The sequence below is a fragment of the Rattus norvegicus genome, chromosome 13 (genome assembly GCF_021556685.1).
Source record: "Rattus norvegicus strain SHRSP/BbbUtx chromosome 13, alternate assembly SHRSP_T2T, whole genome shotgun sequence".
Lineage (NCBI taxonomy): Eukaryota > Metazoa > Chordata > Mammalia > Rodentia > Muridae > Rattus > Rattus norvegicus.
The window spans coordinates 77,639,765-77,662,722 of NC_141546.1; the positions used below are offsets into that span (position 1 = coordinate 77,639,765).

General features: G+C 41.5%; 1 long non-coding RNA gene and 1 pseudogene across 6 annotated transcripts in view; one reads left to right on the forward strand and one right to left on the reverse strand.

Moving 5' to 3' along the window:
- Prrc2c (proline-rich coiled-coil 2C) overlaps positions 1-4,057 on the reverse strand; it is a 69,473-nt pseudogene extending 65,416 nt beyond the window's left edge. Inside the window, 1 exon segment of the transcript NR_111961.2 lies at positions 3,827-4,057. The product of NR_111961.2 is annotated as a proline-rich coiled-coil 2C (transcript).
- Positions 4,058-4,112: 55 nt separating this feature from the next.
- The window catches only part of LOC134481577 (uncharacterized), an 85,685-nt gene continuing 66,839 nt past the window's right edge, over positions 4,113-22,958 (forward strand). For 3 of the 5 annotated variants that reach the window (XR_015636107.1, XR_015636112.1, XR_015636108.1), the window contains exons 1-2: positions 4,113-4,592; positions 6,243-6,371. This is a non-coding gene — a long non-coding RNA (uncharacterized LOC134481577). The remainder of the gene's footprint in view (positions 4,593-6,242; positions 6,372-22,958) is intronic. The other 2 variants (XR_015636110.1, XR_015636111.1) reach the window with 1 other exon arrangement.

The following is a 22,958-nucleotide window of genomic DNA, read 5'->3' on the forward strand; positions in this document are numbered from 1 at the left end:
GGGGATTTGAACCCAGACTCTCATTTCCCAGGAAGCACTCTAACCCATTGAGTCACTTTTTCTTCCCAACAATTATTTTTTTATTTTCTAGCTATCATGTCTTCTCATACAGTCACATTAACCAGACATGATACATTCTTCTGTGAGTGGATTTTCTACATCAATTTTTCTCTAGGTTATCACATTCCTTTATTTTCTTCCTTGGGTATAACCCTAGGATTAAAGGGGAATTTTGTGATGTGAAGACCAGAACTGGGAGCTAAACCCAAGTCCTCATGGACGCCAAACAAAGAGCTCTCTCCAGTTCTGCGGTAACCTCCACTAACACATACCTTGCTAATGTAGTCTGGGCAAGCCTGGAACTCAAGAGAGCTTCTACCTCGCAACTGCTGGGATTAAAGGCACCATACACCATACCCAACTCTTAGTTACTTCAGCACTGGGAAGGCAGAGGTAGCAGGCTAATATATGAATGAGTTCAAGGGGAGCCTAGTCTACACAACGACTTCTAAACCAGTTGGAACCAGTCTCAAACAAATAAACCCAGAAAAAAAAAAAATGTGATGCAAACCAGCCTCACAGTGAGTACTGGCTCACTTAACCTTTTTTGTGGATGTATTATTTAGCATTTCTAACCCTCAATAATGTTAAAAAACTATTACAGCACCTACTATACAAGCTAAGTGAGAGAACCATGAAAAAGGCCCAGTAAAGGGAAACTAAAGGGGAAAACAAAACTTCCTAGATAGAAGTTCTGTGAGAAAAGGGTTCTTTGTGTAGCCCTGGATGTCCTTGAACTCATACAGTTCAGCCTGCCTCTGCCTCTGCCTCTGTGCTAGCATTAAAGATGAATATCATGACCTGGCTTCCTAGATAAATTTTTAAAAATACCAGTAATGCTCTCTACACATGCTAGTTGTCCCTTCCTTTACTATTTAGCACCCAGCAGTGCTTCTAAGGGTGAATCCAACATACTGGCAGTAATGGTGTTCATATCCTAGGTAATATATGCCAAAAATGCCTGCCAATGAAACAAAAGTTGCTTGTTGAACTTCATTGACACCCCGGCTCTTCTAGCAAATAGGCAGACACAGGCTCCTAAACACGACTACCCTCCTGTTAAACTCTACAACAAGGATGAGTGGCACAAAGATAGGTTTATAGGTAACTTTAGAAGGAAAACACAACGCAAGTGACTCTCTAAAGAATACTTTGATCTACAAAGATGCTCAGATTGATACATCAGTGGTAGCACTGAACTAAAATACTATGATTCAGGAAACTAACATTCCTAGTTAGTTTCTAGACTTCTTAGCAACAATTAACACAGACTATTCACTGTCACTCCACTCTAAGGCAACAGACAAGTCTTGCTTTACTGAAGTCAAAGTGTTTTGGTCAGAACTTGGGTATTAACTGCAAGGCTGTAGGATGTTTTCTGCAGGGCGTGGTAGCATTCATCATTAATCTCAGACCCAGGAGTCAGAGGCGGATCTCTTTTGAGTTTGAGGCCAGAATCTGATTTACAAAGCCCTTGTCTCAAAGCAAACACCACTCCCAAAACAAGAGAATTCAGTTTCCTAAACATATATATAATTGACTTCTTTTGCATTTTATAAATGATGAACTCTTACAGATACCAGTATGACATAAATCACATAAAAAGATTATACCTTGCTAACTCATAAATGGAAGTGGAAGCTGGGGGTGAGGGGCAGTACACAGGCTCAGGGAAACAGTATTATATTTAAAAAAGACATTGAAGAAATTCTGCACTTCATTCTGAGCTAGAACTGATCCCAGGGTTATTTACTACATAGAGAACAAAGGAGGAATTTTTATGAAATAAAGCTCAGTATGTAAATGTAAAGGGAAGTGAGAGAAGGAAAAAGAAAACTACTTAAGTATCCAAAGACTTAGGTTATTCTGAAAACATAGATTATACTGCATGAAAACTAGCTTCTTCTACCAGTACTATTGCTCTCCCTCCGTTTTTAGCTATCATTTTACTATGCACTAACCACAGTAACAAGACCATTACAAAGTCTTAATTAAATTCTACAGCAAGCCTGAGAGGCACTGATATTATCATCTTTAGTTTATAAATGAAGAGTTGGTCTCATTGATAATTTCTCAAACGAAACAAATCAACTAAACATTCACCAGGTCTTACTATGCAGCCTAGGCTGGCCTCAAGCTCATCTCTCTTTCTCTAGTCTTCCTATGTCACCAAACAAATAGAACCCACGTTTACATCTGGCAACATTTTAACCTTCACATGTAACAATGTTGAAACACCCAAAGTAAGCTAAAGAAAAACTACCCGTTAAAAATGTGCCTTATTTTAGCAACAATTATAAAAGTACAAGACCAAACGAGCACTTTGATAGTTCAGAGCATCCCCTTTGGGTTTAGAAAGTATGGCGTTGACTACAGTACCCCTACAAATTTGTGACCTTGATCAAATTACTTCGATCTCTCAAATATCTTGTCCTCATCTGTGAACCAAGTACAAGAGAACCTTCCTCAAAGACTAGAAGGAATCAAAAGGGATAATGTATATAAAGGTCTGTGATCATACAGTTAGAGGTTAGCTAAGGAAAAAGCCGGCATTCTACGTTCACCAACGCACCTCTTAAAAAAACAAAACAAAACAAAAAAAAAAACAAAAAACAAAAACAAAAACCCAAAACAGCTTATTTTGACAAATTCATCCCAGAAAAACCAAACAATAACTACTTGACTATATGCAAATTCAATCTATTTCTAATTTTTGGAGAACCAATGCATTCGGGGCAAGGCAGAAAAGATGCTGCAGTGCATCTGTGACACACACCTAAAAATGGCTCCAGCCAAAGCAGCATCTTAATGACCAACATGGAAGCGTAAATCTACTTTTTAAAAAATGGTGGAGGCCAGACGTGGTGGACGCTTGCTTCATACCACACTAGCTATAACGTCTATCTGCAGGAATTGACTACTGAGCACTCCATAAATCAAGCATCCTCCGATTCTTCTGGTGCATTCCCAAAGAGAAACCCTAACAGGAGAGCCGCCTACTGTACAATTCTAAGTATCCTGCTGGGGTATGAATTTATGAACCAAGGCTGAAGACCAGCCAATGCGGAAATCCGGGTAGTTTTAAGAGTCAGGAATTACTAGGCAAGTTGGACCCCCCTTCCCCACCCCAAAGATTATGAACAAACTTCAAACAAACATACATCCCTTTAAAGGGATCAGAGCGGTCCTTATATGCAAAACCAAGCAAGAGTCCTCACTGACTCCCATGCTATTTTCTTCAGTCTTAAATAGGGTCTCTCTACCCTAGCAACCAGTGATACTAAACGCTCTCTGAAAATGAGGCAGCAGCCGTGCCGTCTTCCCATAAATGCGGGGCTGGAGCGGCCTAGCGGGAGGAAAGACTACTCAAATCCTCCAAGAAGTTGTTCGGCTTGTCCTTAGCGGAAGTGGGGCTGGTCCTGGTTCCCGGTAGAGCCTCTACGACCGGCCTGGGCTACACAGCGCTCGCTGCAAACGCCAGCATCACCACAGGAGCATCCACAGGCAGAAGGAGCACTCGGAGCTGCTGCCGTGGAAAAACGGCGCGCGCAGGCCCCGCGGGTAGAGGCTCTCTCGGTCACCACAGGGCCACCCCGCCGCAGCACACGCCGCGCACATGGGCGGCGGGCCCGCGCCGGATCTCGGCGGACGCCCAGATGCCGGGAGCCCAGGCAGAGGCGCCGCGGGCCCCCAGGCCCTCCTGCGCCCCGCGCCGGCCCTCCTCCATCGGGCCTCCTTACGGCCCGGAGGCCCTCGCTCTCCTTACCCGCCAGGGTGAGAACCAAGTCTGCGCGCTTCCAGAGGTTCGCCGGGTACGGATTAGGGGCAAGGAAGGGGAAGGAGTTTCCAGAGATCGTCCGCAGGGCCGCTCGGTCCGGAAAGCCCGAGCCACGGCCGTACAAACCGCCAAAGCACTTTCGCTACCTCTTGAGAGGGTGAGAGCGAGCGAGGAAAAAGAAGCAAGATGGCGGCTAGCCAGCCCCTACGTGCTACGTCATGACGCTGCGTACGTATAGCAAATCTCCGCAGGACCGCCCTCCTGGGTTGAGGCTGCGAGATCACGTGACAGCCTCTGGACCACGGCGGAGGGTAACGCTACCTCCTACTGGAAGGAGGGAGTTCCGTCAATCAGAGCGATCTCAGGGAGACAAAGCTTTTCACCTGCGAAGATTCCAGAAGTCTTAAATCATCCAGAATTACGTCTTGGTTTGTTTCCGTGCATTGACACAACTGATTGGAGGAGCATATAAATTTACAAACTGCGCTTTGACAGAATGTTCTTAAGTAGAGAGCAAAGTGAGGGTACAGTGTGGCAATTTGAGAAGATTGAAGTTTCAGAGTGAAAAAAGTAATCCAAGTGTTAGGAACAAAGGGACCGGCATGCTTTGCTGAGTCTATCTTTGGCGTTTGTAATTTTGGTGTAAAATAAGGCACTGTTTATTACTGACTTCTCAGGCAAAGTTTACCTCTTGGACCAACTACTTAACAGAGAAAACTAACAGTTACGATTCACTCATGCAGATGTTTACTAGGTAAGTGTACGGTAGAGACAAGAAAGTATCCGAAGTGAGGAAGGAAAATAATAATAATAATAATGTATCTGGGGGCTGAGCACGTACCTCAGTGCCCATATAGTACCTTGCCTCGTATGTGCAAGTCTCTAGGTTTGATCTCCCTTTCCCCAAAGGAAAATGATTCACAAGAAGTATCTATAGTGTATAATAAATCCAAAGAGTCTTGTCACCAATCCTGGTCTGAGTAAACTTCTCCCCTGTTAACTGATATGTGTTCATGGGATGACACCACGTTAGAACAACCCTAAAATAAAATAATGGCGCAGTAACCATGAGCAACTTCTTTCCCAACTGACATTTGTGATCATTTGTTTTAGATTTTGTTTGCTTTGCATTGCTGGGGCTCGAATCTAGAGCCTTCCACATGTTAGGCAAACGCTAATCCAACTGAATTATAACCCTTAGCCACTTCAGAGATCACTTAAAATGGGACATATTTGATGATTGATATAACAGGACAGAGAGAAGCCTATCTTTACACCAAGAAAACACCTTGGTAATTTTCCCACAATCCATTAGAATCCAGTCTTCTGTATCCTGGAATTGAAGTATCTTTCTTGAGCAATGTAGGACACCCCTAACAATCAAATAAGCTGACATGTATGAACAGAATATTAATTCATGAGTTTCTAAGAGTTCTGCATTAGGGTTCTCTAGAATAACAGGATTTATGGAATGGATCTCTATATGTGTATATATAGGAAGAGATTTTGTTAGAACGACTTACAGACTCTGGTTCAGGTAATCCAACAATGGCTGCCTATGAACAGAAAGTCCAAGAATTCTGTAGTTTTTCACTCCACCAGGCTAGACTTCTCAGTTGGTCTTCAATATATGCCAGAATCTGAGAAAAGACGGCTTTAATAGCAGTGAAGGAATGGACTCTTGCTAGTGAGGCAAGAGCAAGGGAGCAAATAGCAAAAGTTCCCTTCTTCCATGTCCTTATATAGGCTTCCAGCTGAAGGTATAGCCCAGATTAGAGTTGAGTCTTCCCACCTTAAGATTCTGATTAAAGGTATGTTTTCCAAGCTCAGATACAGGTATGCCTCTCCCATTTGTGGGTTTTAGTTAATTCCAGATAGTAGTCAAGTTGATAACTCAGAATAAGCTGTCACTTGTATACATCCATGCTCAAAGCCACAAAGCTAGTGAAAAGAAATTATTATCTTTTTTGGTCTCACTATGTAGCTCTGGATGTCCTGGAACTCACTATATAGACCAGGTCTGTCTTGTTCCACCTATATCAGTCCCCCTCCTCCAGTGCTGTGATTAAAGGCATGAACCACTACCCAGCATTAGCCAGAGATCTGCCTATTTCTTCCGCCCAAATGCTGAGATTAAAGGCATGGGTTCTGCTCTGGCTAGATACAGCATTTTGTACAAGAAACCAAAGGTGGTGTTAGAAGATGCTTGGTGAGCATAGATTCAGAACAAGTAGTTATATGTGAGGACATTTCTTGATTTATCTATTTCCACAAGAGGATGATTTTGTTTCAAAAGTTGAAATATATATTGAGTTTCTAGTGGCCGCAGTTTTCTACATCGATTGCCAATGCAGCAGGGACATACTGCTGTGCTTTTGATTTAGGCTTCTTCTCTCCTTAACAGCACTTGGATGGCCACCTGCCCTGAAGTGCCCCTGTGTGTTCCTTCCTCTGTTTCCATAGCTACCTCTTAGCAATGTTCTTTCAATGAAAATCAAATCACAGTGGAGTCAGGTCAGTTTGTGCTTTAAAGGTAAGTTTACTTATTTCCATTCCAACTCATTTTATGCAGTCTTAAAGTTTAACTCTCAAAGGGCAGCCTTATTTTCCTTATTTCCCATTTCTTTTGGTGGTGGGAGGAGGGAGAATCCAACTAACATCTCCACGTGTTAATGTCCAGAGTCAAATACTACTTTTGGTGCTGGGGAGATGGCTCAATGAGTAGAGATACTTGCCCCCAAGCTACCTGGTCCGAGTTTAATCCCTAGTACTCAAGGTGGAAAACTAGTTCCCACAAGTTATCATCTCCTTCCCATGGGTCAATGGCAGGAACCTCCACACAATGAAGAAATACAATGTAATAAAATTGTTTTCAGCAAACGTTACTTTTTAAACACTTTTTGCACTGACCTAATGACTTAGCGGGTAAAGCACTTGGTATGCAAGGATTAGGACTGGAATTTGGATCCCTACAACCCATATGTGGTGGATTGAATATGCTTGGCCCTTGGGAAGTGGCACTATTAGGAGTTATGGGAGGAAATGGGTCATTGTGTAGACGGGCTTCGAGGTTCTATGTTCAAGCTCCTCCTAGTGCAGAAGATAGCCCCTCATGGCTGCCTGTGGAAGCGAGTGTCTCCTAATTGCCTTCAAATCAAGTGGAGAACACTCAGATCCTTCTGCAGCACCACGTCTGCCTGCAGGTTACGATACTATGCTTCCTGCCATGATGAAAGTGGATTAAACATCTGAAACTGTAAGCCAGCCCCAATCAAATGTTTGCCTATATAAGACTTCCCGTGGTCATGGTGTCTCTTCACAGCAGTCAAGTAGGCATGGCAGCCACCTGTAATTCCCAACACTCAGAAGATATCCACAGGGATTCAAAGCCAAGCTGGCTGATTAGGTTAGCCATATCCATGTGCTCTGGGTTCGATTGGAGAGCAATTGAGGACTGATGTCATTATCACACCATCCATGCCACACACTTGTGCACATGTCCATGCATGTGACCATACATATATATACAATACTACATATACATGTACATACATATGCACATACAACATACACACACACATAAAAATAAATAAAAACTTTTTGTCTTAAGTTGCTTGTACAGCCCCAAACACCTCCATACTGTAGATAAATTTGACACAACAAAAATGTTTTCATGGAAAATTAAAAAGAAAACTTGTGGAGTTTTAAAACAATAATTTTAGGCTATTACTAGATTTGTAATTGGTGGTATGGAGTCAGGCAAACTAGTTTCTAATTGAAAACAAATTGACTCCCCAAACAATATAATCTATCCTTTTGTGGTTGTTCAGTGTTATTTGCTAATGATTTTTTAAAATAAAATATTTACTTAGCTGGGTATGTTGGCATAAACCTTTAACGTCACTTTCGAGGCAGAGGTAGGTGACTCTGTTGAGTTTGAGGCCAGCTTGGCTTACATATTGAGTTCCAGGACAGCCAGGACTACATAGAGAGACCAAAAATAAATAAATTTTAATTGATTAATCAAAATGTTTACTTTCTCTTTGTTTGATTCCAGAAAGCTGTAGGTAAAACAAGTGTTTGAGACATCAGGTTACAAATAAAGCAATCAGCGGAGCCGAGAGTGGTGGTACACCTCTTCCGTCCAAGCACCCTGCAGGCAGAGTCAGGTGAATCTCTGTGAGTTCAAAGTCAGCCTTAGCATAGCAAGTCCCAGGGAAGGTCATATAGTGAAACACCAACTCAAACAAACAAATAAATAGGACAATGAGCTGGAAACCTAGCATGTGGAAACTTAGAAGATGGGACAGGAAGGAGAGCTGAAAGTTGAAGTCCAGCTTGGGCTCTATAGAAAGACTCAGCTTCAAAAAACAAACAAAACCAGGATGTTTCATACTAGTAAGACTGTGAGACATGACAAATTGGATATAGTGAAAGCCATAATAATCATGTAAACTTATTAATGACTACAGATGCTGCAAGTCTGTAAATGAAGACAAGAACAATATCGTCATTGCTTCAAGGAAACACCTTTGGAGCTGGAGAGATGACTCATGGGTTCCTGCTCACTTCCAGTGACCCCAAGTTATGTTTCTAGCACCCACACCAGACAACTCACACACCTTCGTATGATATCCTAGGGATCCTCTCTCTTGTGGACCAAGAGTGCCCAGAGCACATGTGGCACATTTGTGCATACATATGCTCACACATACACGTTCACACACAAACATGCTCACACACACAATAAGACACAGTGCAAAAAAGAAGCTGCCTTCTCATACATCTTATGTGAAACATTACAATATATATTTAACATATAAATGTTTGCAATTATATGTAAAGTAACATAATATTTTTATTTGCCAACCTATTATTAATTAGCTAAAAAAACTTTATAATTGAATAAAAGATACATTTTGGCTAAATTCTGTCCTATCATGTGCTAATAAATCCTGGAGTATTTGGGATTTTGCTCTCCACTCAATGACATCTAAACTGAGAGAAGCCAAGTTCTTAGAGTTGTGAGCCAAGTCAAGAGAGTGCAGTGCCATTAGAGGGCAGAGAACATTATCTGGGATGTTTACTCACTCGGGGCTGGAGGAGGAAGGGAAGGGAGGAAGAACCAAGAGGGAAGATGGAAAGACTTGGGTCACAGTTTGCCTTAAGCATTCTCGAATGAGTCCACCTGAGCCAGGAAGTGAGTCACAGCATAAGGCTGGGATCAGAGTGGGGAGATCACTAAGAAGTGACTCAGGGGCAGCAAATACAGAAAAGAAAAGAATTAAAAGGGAATGTAGGTGGTGGTAATTGGAGAGACAGGAAAAATGCTTTTAAAAAATTTTAGGCCAGAAAATAGAGATTTGAGATAATGCTGACAAATATGTGAAAAATACTCAATTATTTCTGAAATTACAGGCCTAGCTGTTGCTTTTAGCATTTTTCAAAGTATGAGGACCCTTTATTTATTTCCTGTCCAACCTATTGTACATGCAGTGCACAAGTGAAGTTACCCCGTTTAAATCTTATTTCTTTGCTCCATGGTAACTAGGCATTTTGAGCAATGTCTTGTGGAAGAGGGAATTTCCTGCACTACAGTCTGGAGCCCATGCCTAGCTTAGTCCTTGTTTACCAGTGTCTTTTATTCTCCATTCTTATTTCTGCTGGGGTTAATTAAATGGTTGTTTCAGAAGTACTTCTTCGAGTTGATTAGAGTCTCATTGAGATAATTGCTTCAAATGGGAATTAGTTCAGTGCTCAGCGCAGTGCCACTGTTAACTTCGTATGGCACACGGTCTTGGAAGAAAGAAGAGAAAATAGGATCAGGGACAAAGGACGTTGAAAAGCTTTGCATGTATCTTATACCCTGGGCAAATTACACTCAACTGTACCTAGTTGTTCCAGTAGTCAGCATTGCTTATATGAAACTTACAAAAATTATTTACTTGTTGTGCCCGTGTACTGCATGCAAACAGACACTCTTAGAATACCATGTGTCATTGCACACATGTGAAAGTCAGAAGAGCAGTCAGTTCTTTCTTTCCACTGTGGGTTCGGGGAACCACACTCAGGTTGCCAGATTTACATGGCAAGTGCTTTTACCCACCACTGGTCGGTCCCTATGTGAATCTCTTAATTTGGAAATCTCAATATAGCAACTAAGAAAATAATGCTACACATTAGTTTCCACTTAACCATGATACCTAGCCAACCTGAGAAGATGCCCCACCCCTAACCCGTAATCTAACACTAATTGATAACTGCTCAAAAGGGAAAAGTGAGTTATCTCTGGTGGAGTCTCGCCACACTTAAGAGAACGCCCCATGTCCAGCAGTAGACGGCTAACACAAAACGAACTCAATGGTAATTTTGGAGGATTTTGCCTCCTAATGCTTTGTAGGGGCATTTTTTTTTAACATTACAAGTCTTTTACTTATATATTATGCTTTCCAGTTTTGTGTTTCATGAGATTTCTGTGTGGATAGACATGTGTCTCTTTGTGTCTGTATGTGTGCCCCCCCACACATTTGTTTGTCCTATTCTGGTTAGTTTTTATTTTCTTATTACTGCTCTTACTATCAGATTCTTGCTTATTTTCTGAGAGTAAGAAAGGCTATATGTTTGGGTGGATGGGACAGTAGGAAGGATGTGGGAGAGTTGGGGGAGGTGTCGTAGTTAGTCTTACTATTGCTTTGATGAACTACCATGAACAAAGCAACTCGGAGAAGAATGGGTTTATTTGGCTTACACTTTCATATCCATGTTCATTCCTTAAGAAAGTCAGCATAGGACTCAAACGGGGCAGGAACCTGGAGACAGGAGCTGATGCAGAGGTTGTGGAGGGGTGCTGCTTACTGGCTTGCTCCCCATGGCCAGCTCAGCCTGCTTTCTTATAGAACCCAGAACTACCAGCGCAGGGTTGGCTCCACCCACAATGGCCGGGGTCCTCCCCCATTAAGAAAATGCCTCACAGTCGGATCTTATGGAGGCATTTTCTCAATTGTGTTCACTCTGCCTCTTGTCAAGTTGACATAAAACTAGCCAGGACCGGAGGGCTAACCATAATCAGAATATACTGTAAGAAAAAAAACACTATTTCAATAAAATAAAATAAAAAATAAAATAAAATTTCATTGTAGATTGAACTATCCCCTTCCTATAATTGAACTCTTGGTCTCCAGCAGGGCACACTGTTTGGGGGACACTATGGAAACTTTGAGTAGGTTACTGATGACAGGACTTGATCAGTAGGTTGTTCCTGGATCTTGCCTGTACACTCTCTGGTTCCTGGTCTGGCCACCATGTGAGCAATCTCTGCTCTACATTTCCATTATCATATGGAGAGAGCATCTTCATCAACCCTTCCCTGGCACGATGACTGAAGTGGAAACTTCTGGCTTCTTTGGAAAGTCTGTTGGCATTTTCCTGAAGCAGACGCTGGTGAAAAGATGTTTTGCTATAGCTGACATGTGACAGGACTCACGATGAAGGAGGATAAATATGGCCCCACAGGCGGTGGGATCTTGAACATTGGTTTGCTCTGCCCCACCTCACTATTCTTTGCTAATGACACACCTATAGGTTCACCTTACATTGTGATTGCCAAGCTCCACATGTGGTGATGCCAGAGAGAAACTTCCTGTGAGGTTCCTGGGCTTCTTGCCACTTCCTCAGCCTCAGGATGGTTGGAGAGCCTTGCGGCTTCTTCAGGACTGAACTGCAGCTGCTGGTTCTTGGGTGGTGTCTGCTTGCCAAGAGGGCTGGACTGAAGCTGCTGATTTGTATTTGATGTTGCTATAGGACTGAGTTGCTGACATCCTGACAACCCTGACTTGCCCGCCCCCAAAACTATTTCTAAACAGGTTTACTTCCCCCATGTCCTAATAACTTTTCTCTTCCACTAACTGTGCCGGGTGGTGGGCTAGAGGAGAGGTTGCACCCTTATTAAAATTGGCTGTGAAAAATTTATGCCTACAGTGGACCAAAACCCCTGACACTGTGAACCAAAACAAATCCAGTCCGCCCCCCTTTAGTTATTTCTGCAAACTATTTTTTTTGCCACAGCAGAGAGAAGTAACTAATACACTGTCATAGTTCAGTCATTTCTAACAAACCTGTATACTACTTGACTGATGATTGTGAGTTTATAGCATACACAATTACTATTGACCCAATCAAGGAGTGTTCTGTGTGTGGATGAGAAAGCTACCAGCCATGGGAACAGAAGGATGTGCTACAGAGAGGTCTTCTGTTGGGAAGAAATGTTTTATTTTGTTAGCTATGGGGACTGAAGGTTGAGAATGGCCCTTGGCTGTGAGACCTGTTTAAAGGGAGCTGACTCTCCTGGGTTTATCTCCCAGAGGTGTACACTGTTGGTTGGTGTGGCAGTGTAGAGGTCTGGCCATTTCACCTCATCAGCTATCCTGACAGCCTGCCTTCGTTTCAGAGTCTCAGATGGGCTGGCATTGGATATCAGGCTAAGCAGGCTTCTTTTTCTCTCCTTAGGCTGGTGTTCTCCAAAGCTCCATGTGCATAGCTCTGTTCCCTAGCAACCTAACCTGCAGTACCACCAGTTCTGTTCCCTAGCAACCCAACCTGCAGTATCCCTTAGGCTGCTGCTCTCCAAGGCTCCATGTGCATAGTTCTGTTCCCTAGCAACCCAACCTGCAGTATCACCATCTACATAATTGGTTCATACCAGAAATCTGGGGAAACCCCAGACTCCATTCTCCCTCCATCTGGGGCATCCTCCACATGCAGCTAACAGTCAGGTCTTTGCTTTTCCCTTCCACTTGCAGTGACTGTAATCCAAGTCACCATGGCCTGTCACCTAAAGCAACTAGAGTGGCTGTGTGTTTGTCTTTCCATCTTTACCTTTATTTGAATGAGCCTTTTCCTTAGAATTTTACTAAGTTTTGTGAATTTATTGAGATGCATTTACCAGTATACCTTCTACGTTTAAAGTGCACAAGTTGATAGATGTTGTCATGTGTGTATACCTGGGTGACTGGCACCACACTCAGGAGGACAAATGTTTCTGTCAGTATATTATTATTTCTGTGAATAATAGAACAGTTGAACGTGTATATTCCAGACCTATTTGTGTGCATTGCACATGTACACTAAGAGAGTGAGAATGGAGATTGTACCTCCTTTCTCATTTGGAGAGCATCTTACAATTAGAAAGTAAATGAGTTTCTTCCTTTCTTAAATTCCTCCAACTGCTTCAGTTACCTTTGAATGAAGAAATCAATTTCTCTCAGGCCTTGGTTTGTCCCCTTGCCCAGCTTTATGACTTCCTCCTGCAAGGCTTTCTATTTAACAATAGGCTGGACCTTAGAACTAAATTATGCCAAAACAAAACAACTTAAGAAGTATCTTTCCTCCTGGGCTACAGACCCTTTGCCTCTATCTCTCTTGCTCTATTCTATCTCTTCTTCGTTTTTTATTGGATATTTCTTTATTTACATTTCAAATGTTATTCCCTTTCCCGGTTTCCTGTCCATAAGCTTCCTATCCCCTCCTCCTCCACTTCTTCTGTAAGGGTGTTCCCCTCCCCATCTACCCCCCTTACAAATTACCCCCTGACATTTCCATACACGGGGGGTCCAGCCTTGGCAGCACCAAGGGCTTCTCCTCCCATCAGTTCCGAACAAGACCATCCTCTGCTACATATGCAGTTGGAGCCATGGGTCAGTCCATGTAAAGCCTTTGGGTAGTGGTTTAGTCCCTGGAAGCTCTGGTTGGTTGGCATTGTTGATCTTATGGGGTTGTAAGGACCTTTAGCTCTTTCAATCCTTTCTCTGATTCCTCCAACGGGGGTTCCATTCTCAGTTCAGTGGTTTGCTGCTGCCATTCGCCTCTGTATTTGACATGTTCTGGCTGTGTCTCTCAGGAGTCATCTATATCTGGTTCCTGTCAGCTTACACTTCTTAGCTTCACCCATCTTATCTAGTTTGGTAGCTGTATATGTATGGGCCACATGTGGGGCAGGCTCTGAATAGCCATTCCTTCAGTCTCTGCTCTAAACTTTGCCTCCATATCCCCTCCTATGGATATTCTTGCTCCCCCTTTTAAGAAGGAATGAAGCATCTGCATTTTGGTCATCCTTCTTCTTGAGCTTCCTGTGGTCTGGGGATTGCATCTTGGGTAATTTGAGCTTTTGGGCTAATATCCACTTATCAGTGAGTGCATACCATGTGTGTTTTTCTGTGATTGGGTTACCTCACTCAGGATGATATTTTCTAGTTCAATCCATTTGCCTATGAATTTCATGAAGTCATTGTTTTTGATAGCTGAGTAATATTCCATTGTGTAGATGTACCACATTTTCTGTATCCATTCCTCTGTTGAAGGACACCTGGGTTCTTTCCCAGCTTCTGGCTATTATAAATAAGGCTGCTTATTTATATTTAGTGGAGAACGCATCTTTGTTGTATGTTGGGGCATCTTTTGGGTGTATGCCCAGGAGAGGGATAGCTGGGTCCTCAGGTAGTACAATGTCCAATTTTCTCAGGAACCTCCAGACCGATTTCCAGAGTGGTTGTACCAGTCTGCAATCCCACCAACAATGGAGGAGTGTTTCTCTTTCTCCACATTCTCACTAGCATCTGCTGTTGCCTGAGTTTTTGATCTTAGCCATTCTGACTGGTGTGAGGTGGAATCTCAGGGTTGTTTTGATTTGCATTTCCCTGATGACTAAGGATGTTGAACATTTCTTTAGGTACTTCTTAGCCATTTGATATTCCTTAGCTGAGAATTCTTTGTTTAGCTCTGTATCCCATTTTTTAATAGGGTTATTTGGCTCTCTGGAGTCTAATTTCTTGAGTTCTTTGTATATTTTGGATATTAGCCCTCTATCGGATGTAGGATTGGTAAAGATCTTTTCCCAATTTGTTGGTTGCTGTTTTGTCCAAATAACAGTGTCCTTTTACCTTACAGAAGCTTTGCTGTTTTATGAGGTCCACTTTGTCGATTCTTGATCTTAGAGCATAAGTCATTGAATTTCTCCAGTGCCCATGTGTTCCCCACTTTTTCTTCTCTTACATTGAGTGTATCTGGTTTGATGTGGAGGTCTTTGATCCACTTGGACTTAAGCTTTATACAGGGCAATAAAAATGGATTGATTTACATTCTTTTACATGCTGACCTCCAGTTGAACCAGCACCATTTGTTGAAAATGCTATCTTTTTTCCATTGGATGGTTTTAGTTTCTTTCTATCTTCCTGTCTCTGTACCAACAGTTTTTATCACTATTGCTCTGCAATACTGCTTGAGGCCAGGGATGGTGATCTCCCCAGTAGTTCTTTTGTTGAGTATAGTTTTCACTATCCTGGGTTTTTTGTTATTCCAAATGAATTTGCAAATTGCACTTTCTAACTCTAAGAAGAATTGAGTTGGAATTTTGATGGAGATTGCATTGAATCTAGATTGCTTTTGGCAAAATGGCCATTTTTACTATATTAATCTTGTCAATCCATGAGCATGGGAGGTCTTTCCATCTTCTGAGGTCTTCTTCAATTTCTTTCTTCAGAGACTTGAAGTTCTTGTCATACACATCTTTTACTTGCTTGGTTAAAGTCACACCGAGGTATTTTATATTATTTGGGACTATTGTGAAGGGTGTCATTTCCCTAATTTCTTTCTCAGCCTGTTTATCCTTTGAGTAGAGGAAGGCTATTGATTTGTTTGAGTTAATTTTATACCCAGCCACTGTGCCGAATTTGTTTATCAGGCTTAGTAGGTCTCTGGTGGACTTTTGGTGTCACTTAAGTATATTATCATATAATCTGCAAATAGTAATATTTGGACTTCTTCCTTTCCAATTTGTATCCCTTTGACCTCCTTTTGTTGTCTGATTGCTCTGGCTAGGACTTCAAGTACTATATTGAATAGGTAGGGAGAGAGTGGGCAGCCTTGTCTAGTCCCTGATTTTAGTGGGATTGCTTCAAGTTTCTCTCCATTTAGTTTAATGTTAGCAACTGGTTTGTTGTATATGGCTTTTACTATGTTTAGGTATGTGCCTTGAATTCCTGATCTTTCCAGGACTTTTATCATGAGGGGATGTTGAATTTTGTCAAATGCTTTCTCAGCATCTAATGACATGATAATGTGGTTTTTATCTTTGAGTTTGTTTATGTAGTGGATTACATTGATGGGTTTCCATATATTGAACCATCCCTGCATGCCTGGGATGAAGTCTACTTGATCATGATGGATGATCCTTTTGATGAGTTCTTGGATTCAGTTTGCAGGGATTTTATTGAGTATTTTTGTGTTAATATTCATAAGGGAAATTGGTCTGAAGTTCTTTCTTTTTTGGGTATTTGTGTGGTTTAAGTATAAGAATAATTGTGGCTTCATAGAAGGAATTTGGTAGTGCTCCATCTGTTTCAATTTTGTGGAATAGTTTGGACAGTATTGGTATGAGGTCTTCTATGAAAGTCTGGTAGAATTCTGCACTAAACCCATCTGGTCCTGGGCTCTTTTTGGTTGGGAGACTTTTAATAATGGCTTCTATTTCTTTAGGAGTTATGGGGTTATTTAGATGGTTTATCTGTTTCTGATTTAACTTTGGTACCTGGTATGTGTCTAGAAAATCATCCATTTCCTCCAGATCTTCCAGTTTTGTTGAATATAGGCTTTTGTAGTAGGACCTGATGATTTTTTCAATTTCCTCCTTTTCTGTTGTTACGTCTCCCTTTTCATTTCTGATTTTTTTAATTTGGACATGCTCTCTGTGCCTTCTGGTTAGTTTGGCTAAGGGTTTATCTCACTTGTTGATTTTCTCAAAGAACCAGCTCCTGGTTTTGTTGATTCTTTGTATAGTCCTTTTTGTTTCTACTTGGTTGATTTCCACTCTGAGTTTGATTATTTCCTGCCTTCTACTCCTCCTGGGTGTATTTGCTTCGTTTTGTTCTAGAGCTTTTAGGTGTGCTGTCAAGCTGCTGACATATGCTCTCTCCTGTTTCCTGAGAGGCACTCAGAGCTCTGAGTTTCCCTCTTAGCACTGCTTTCGTTGTATCTCATAAGTTTGGGTATGTTGTGTCTTCATTTTCTTTAAATTCTAAAAAGTCTTTAATTTCTTTCTTTATTTCTTCCTTGACCAAGTCATCATTGAGTAGAGTGTTGTTCAACTTCCCTGTATATGTGGGTGTTCTGTTGTTATCGTTGTTATTGAAGACCAACCTTAGTCCGTTGTGATCTGATAGGATGAATGGGGTTATTTCTATTTTCCTGTATCTGTTGAGGCTTGTTTTGTGGCCAATTTTATGGTCAATTTTGGAGAAGGTTCCATGAAGTGCTGAGAAGAAAGTATATTTTTTGTTTTAGGATGGAATGTTCTATAAATATCTGTTAAGTCCTTTTTTTTTTTTGTTTATAACTTCTGTTAGTTTCTCTATGTCTCTGTTTAATTTCTGTTTCCATGATCTGTCCATTGATGAGAGTGGGGTGTTGAAATCTCCTACTATTATTGTATGAGGTGCAATGTGTGATTTGAGCTTTAGTAAGTTTTCTTTTATGAATGTAGGTGCCCTTGCATTTGGAGCATAGATATTTAGGATTCAGAGTTCATCCTAAAGGATTTTTTCCTTTGATAAATATGAAGTGTCCTTCCTTTATTCTGTCTCTTCTAATTCTGATTTTCCATGTTCCTAACTTTTCTTCAGTAATAATCTTTAATATTTTTATATGAGTATTTATTTATTTATTTATTTAATTAGGTTGTTTGACAGTGTTTCTTTGTGTACTTAAAAATTTCTTATCAGTTCATTAAATGACCCCTTCTTATCATGTTTGTATACTGTGTCTCTTATCCCTAATAAAAGCTATAATTGATGTTATCATCCTCAATTTACAGATAGTAAATGATTACTTCCCCCCAAACCATATAGGTGGTAAGTAAACTTGCTGCTTTGTTGATTTGGTTATGAATTTTATAAAAGAGTTAAGAGGGAAAGGACATGACTGCTCCCAGGTTATGGTGGAGGAGAAGGTTTACTGTAGATAAAGGGAGACAGAGTTAGAAGCAGGTTCATCTGGGAGAGTCCAGAGTGGACATGACCCTGAGCCATGTGGGGAGAAGGGGGAGGGGTAGTGAGATGGAACAGAGGGAGCTGGGCGCAGCAGTCAAGAAGTCAAAAGGTAAAAGAGGGGTGAGTGAGTAAACAAAATGGATGGACCATGTAAGGAAGAGCCTCTGGGGGAAGGGCAGGCAGCACAGCCCCTGGGGTGGAGAGTTTAAGGGTAGCGAGAAGGGTACCCCCGCCATACTCTGTAACAGGTACGGAGTGAGGGATGCTGAGAGAAATTAGTGGCCAGATCTGCTTTGTAATATTAAATAGGCACTTCAGCCCTTTGTCCCAAGATTTGAGACAGACTTAACAGGCCACCTTTGAATCCTTACCCATTGTCAAGTGACTCCTTTTACAAAACCTTTACTCAGTTTTCAACCTTGAGTCCTCTGCTTGAATAGGCCCAGCCTTGGGCTTTCTGTGTTTGTGAAATACATTTAAGTTAGAATTCCATTAAGCCAGACTAGTTCCCCACCCCTTAGTAGTTGAGTCCTATCACCTAGGGCTGCCAGCAGCTACTTAGTAAATCTATTTAGATGATAAGCTAGAAACCCCTTATCTGCAAGTTTTGTTTTGTTTTGTTTTGTTTTGTTTTTCTCAGAAAGTTTCCCATTCAGTCTCCTCTTGTTCTGGAATCTCTGCTTTCCTTTGCTGGATCATGGCCCACGACCTTGTTGCTGTGGTCCCTTAGCATCAACATCATGACAGGTCTCAGTCTGTCTCACTGTCCTCATCGAGTGTCCGGTTAATGTTCTCTTTAACAGACCAAGGTAAGGTCCTGTTTTCTGGCTCCTGTGAACGATCTTGCATTTTTCTTCATTATGGTTATTGCTCTGCCTTCCCAATAAATCTGGAAGCCCTAGGTAATCCCACTGGTCCAGAATATGTAAGACCACTACCACAATTTAAAACCAAGTTCGAAGCAAGCTTTAGTTAAATACTGGGCAGGTGGATGTACTCTGGTCAGGTCCATACCAGGGTTCCCAGGAACATGCCAATTTGCAGAGGCTTAAAAAAGGCAAAACCTGCAATTCCTTGTGTTTCCTGTGAGGTCCAGTGAGGGACAAGTGTACGCTGATGTATTTCCTACATATGTGCCTCCCACCCACATGTGAACAAGCACATCCAATGGACTTTAGTCGAACGAACTTGTTTAGGGAAGTGAAAACGTATGACTTGTTATCTCATAAACAACAGCCTCCAGGATTTCAGGAAGGTCCTTGGACAAGGGGCTTACAGGCCAGAATCATTTTTGTTTCATGGATCTCTTAGGCACAGTAATTAAAACTAAAAACATAACTTTACCGCTCACACTGTAGGAAGACAGAGATCACAAGAGATGTGCATCTATTTCAGGACCAAGGACATAGCTCACGAGTAGCATATTCTTGAGTAGCTATTGAATGGGAGTATGCTACGTAGCATGTGCTCATATAGCTGAGTTTGAGACCTGCATGTGCTACATGAGACCATGTCCTAAGAAAACTATTCAGTTATTTCCTTTTTCCCTTCTTTCTTCTTTTCTTTCCTTCCTCCTTTGACCTCACACATTCTACCATTGAGCAACATTCTAAACCTTTGAATCACTCTGAGAGAGGATCTTGTTAAAGTTGCCCAAACTAGCCTTAAACGTAGAATCCTCCTGTTTCAGACCTCTGGGTCTGTGGGATCACAGGTGTATATCACCAAACCTGGCTTACATAATTTTTATTAAGTGTATTAATTTTCACTTTAACTGGGATCTCTGTAGAATTTCAACACAATTGAGTGTTCCCTGATCAGATCTGGTAATTAGCCTTTCCCGCTCCTTGTCAGTTCCTCATTTGGCGCCTTTTGAGTGCTCTCGCAGCTCTTCATCAAATACACAGCAGGTTATTTTGAACTCCAATCAATCTGTCTATGTAGTGCAACACCCAGACCTGGTCCTTCTACCTAGTATAATCATTATTGTACCCCCTTCCATTATTTCTTCTTCTTTTAAGGAAGGAGACTTGTTGTGTAACTCAGAGTGACCTAGAACTCAGAATCCTTCTCTACCTCCTAAGTATCTTGGGATCATAGGAGTGCAACACCATGTCAGGCATATCCATGTTACCAGTATTTTGTAACCAGTATCCTACATCTGGGGCAATATGTATTTTAGCTTGCAAACATGAAAGAGAATGTGTCTTTTTGTGTCTGGTCTGTTTGGCTTAACATTCTAGCATCAGTTCCAATCATTTTGCACCAGGTGACCGGGTTTCACACTTATTTATGGGTGAATAACTTTACATGTTCATGATTACATGTACAATGTATTCTTTATCCACTTGCCTCTTGATGGGCAGCACAATTGGCTCCATGTCTTAGCATGAACGTGCTCAATGTACACGGGAGCATGAGAATCTCTTAGGTTTGATTTCATTTGATTTTTGATATGCACAGAGAAGTGGGGTAGATGACTTACAAAGTAAATGTACTTTTCCTTACTTACACTTGTTAAAAAACAAACAAACAGGCACATTACGTTTTTAATAAGCTTAATTCAGTGATTTTAATAAGCTTAGTTCAGTGATTCATAAGCCAAGCAACACCTGACCACAGCGGTTCAGTGAGCCTCAGAGGAGGCACAACTGGAAATCGTTCATAAAGTTTGCTGGAACAAGTAAAAGAAAGAAATGATTTGGTTGGTTAAGGTGGCAAGGTTAGTTGGCAGATGATGGGTAAGGTCTCTGGATGAAGCCTGTGCTTCCTTTTCCTCCCATGTCGCTCATGTTGTTCTTGGTGCCCATTCCCTCCACAAGGAGTCAATGTGCTGGAGCCTTCTTGGCCTCTTACTTAATACTTATAGGATTATGTTGAATTATAGTAGGCATTTCTGTGGGGCCAGGATTTATGATGGCAGTCTCCTTCCTTTATAAGCCAAGGAATACATAAAGCAAAGCACTTTACAAGAAAAAAAAGCCTCACCGTCATTTCTGAGCAGAGAATGTTGTTCGGGGGAAATTGGAGTGACGTAACAAAGATGGACGTGGGTGAACTTCCGTCTGGGCCGGATCCTGGGTGTGGTCAGAGTTTATTGAGTTGTTAGTGTCTGGTTTTGACACATTTGTGCTCTCCTTCATCAAGCATTTATACAGGATGACTGAAGTGGAATCTTTAAGGGCTCTTTGGAGACTCAGTTGTGTTGGATGGTGCTTTGCTGGGCAAACATGGGAAGGAGTGTTTTCCTGGAGTGGACATAGGTGAAAGACTATGTGGAAATTCGTGGAGGAACATTTTGCTGAAGCAGACGTAGGAGAAAGGATGTTCTGCTAAAGCAAACACATGAAAGGGCACAAGGATAAAAGATTCTTTGCTAACAACATGCATATATTGGTCCGCCTTACATTGCACAGTTGAGTTGCATCTGTTGGGACTCCATAGAGAGAAATGCATCAAAAAAACTTCGGATGATGACAGACATGGATGTATTTGCTCATATCATCCTCCTGCAAAATGCTATCTAAAGGGAGGGTGAAGTGGTATTTGTATTCATGCTGCTGTTGATGGCAGTCAAACCGTACCAATAGAAAAACACATGGGCTGACAACGTGCGTTTGTGTGTGTGCTGATTTGCCATTGGGAGCACACCTGGTAGTGTAAAGCCTGCTTCTGTCCAGGCTGGTTCTGGTCAAAAAGGATGGAATAGAATCGGTGTAGAGAGGTGCCAAATAGGCTGCCTGGCTAGACAATCAGACCTCGTCGGCACAAAACCGCACCGACAAGTACCTCGCTATAAAGAAGACTCTTAGACTTCATCTTCCTTGGAAGTGGTTCTGTTGCTTCCTTGAAAGAACAGCTGGGGTGGAGGATACAAGATGACTTCACTCATGAAAACGTAAATGCAGCATGAATCCTGCCATAAACTGGGGCTGTCTCCAGAGGCTCAGGTGTTAGTTAAATCTACCAGTAGGTGGGGGTTGGTATGGGGAGGTAACAGAACCTTTAAGAGGCAGGACCTAGTGGAAAGGGGTTATAGGTTATTGGGGAAATGCTCTTTATGCTCTTTATGCCTCTTTCTCCTCTTCTTTTCTTCACTTTTTTCTTCTAGTTACCATGAAGTAAACGTCTTTTCTGAAGTGTGCTTTGGTCCTAACATGCTGCCTTACCATAAAACCAAGAGTGGGGAGGGGGGAGGGGGATGTTTGCCCGGAAACTGGGAAAGGGAATAACACTCGAAATGTATATAAGAAATACTCAAGTTAATAAAAAAAAAAAAAAACAAACCAAGAGTGGTTTGCCAACTGAACTCACTCAAACTGTAAGCCAAACAAACCTTTCTTTCCTTATGACATTTCTTTCAGACATTTTATCACAGTGATGGTAAGTGGGCTAATAAATTCTGAACACAAGTGTACACGTTTGTAATAGCAAGAAATGAACAAATACAGATTTAAAAAAAAGTATAAGAATTGTTTCCTTCTTCAGTTCTAGAATGTGGGATAATGAATATTAATTGCATTTTGCATAACTGAAAACGTATTTTTCTGTTAGAAAATTTAGTTTCAATATTAAATCTAATCAATAAATATATATTCTTTTTGTATGAATACGTGTATGTGTTACAAATGTGTATATGTGTACATGTATGAATGTGTGTGGGAATGTGTGCATGCAGTTGTTTGCACATGGCTACTGCCAGATATTTTTGTCAGTTGTTCTCTACCTTGTATATTGATGTAGGATTTTAAAAAATTTTCTACTGATTGTAAGTTTCACATCATGCACCCCAGTCCTACTCATCTCCCTGTCCCCTTATATCTGTCCTTTGCCCTTGCAACTCACCCCCAAATAACACACACACACACACACACACACACACACACACAGAGAGAGAGAGAGAGAGAGAGAGAGAGAGAGGGAGGGAGGGAGGGAGGGAGGGAGAGAGAGAGAACATAAAAAGACCAAAGTTAGAAAATATCATATCGTGGAAGCTGTAGTGTGTCAGTGTGTCCCATAGCATATCCCTCTGTCCACACATTTTCACTTGCAAATGTTCATTAGTCTGGTTCAAGATCTTTCCT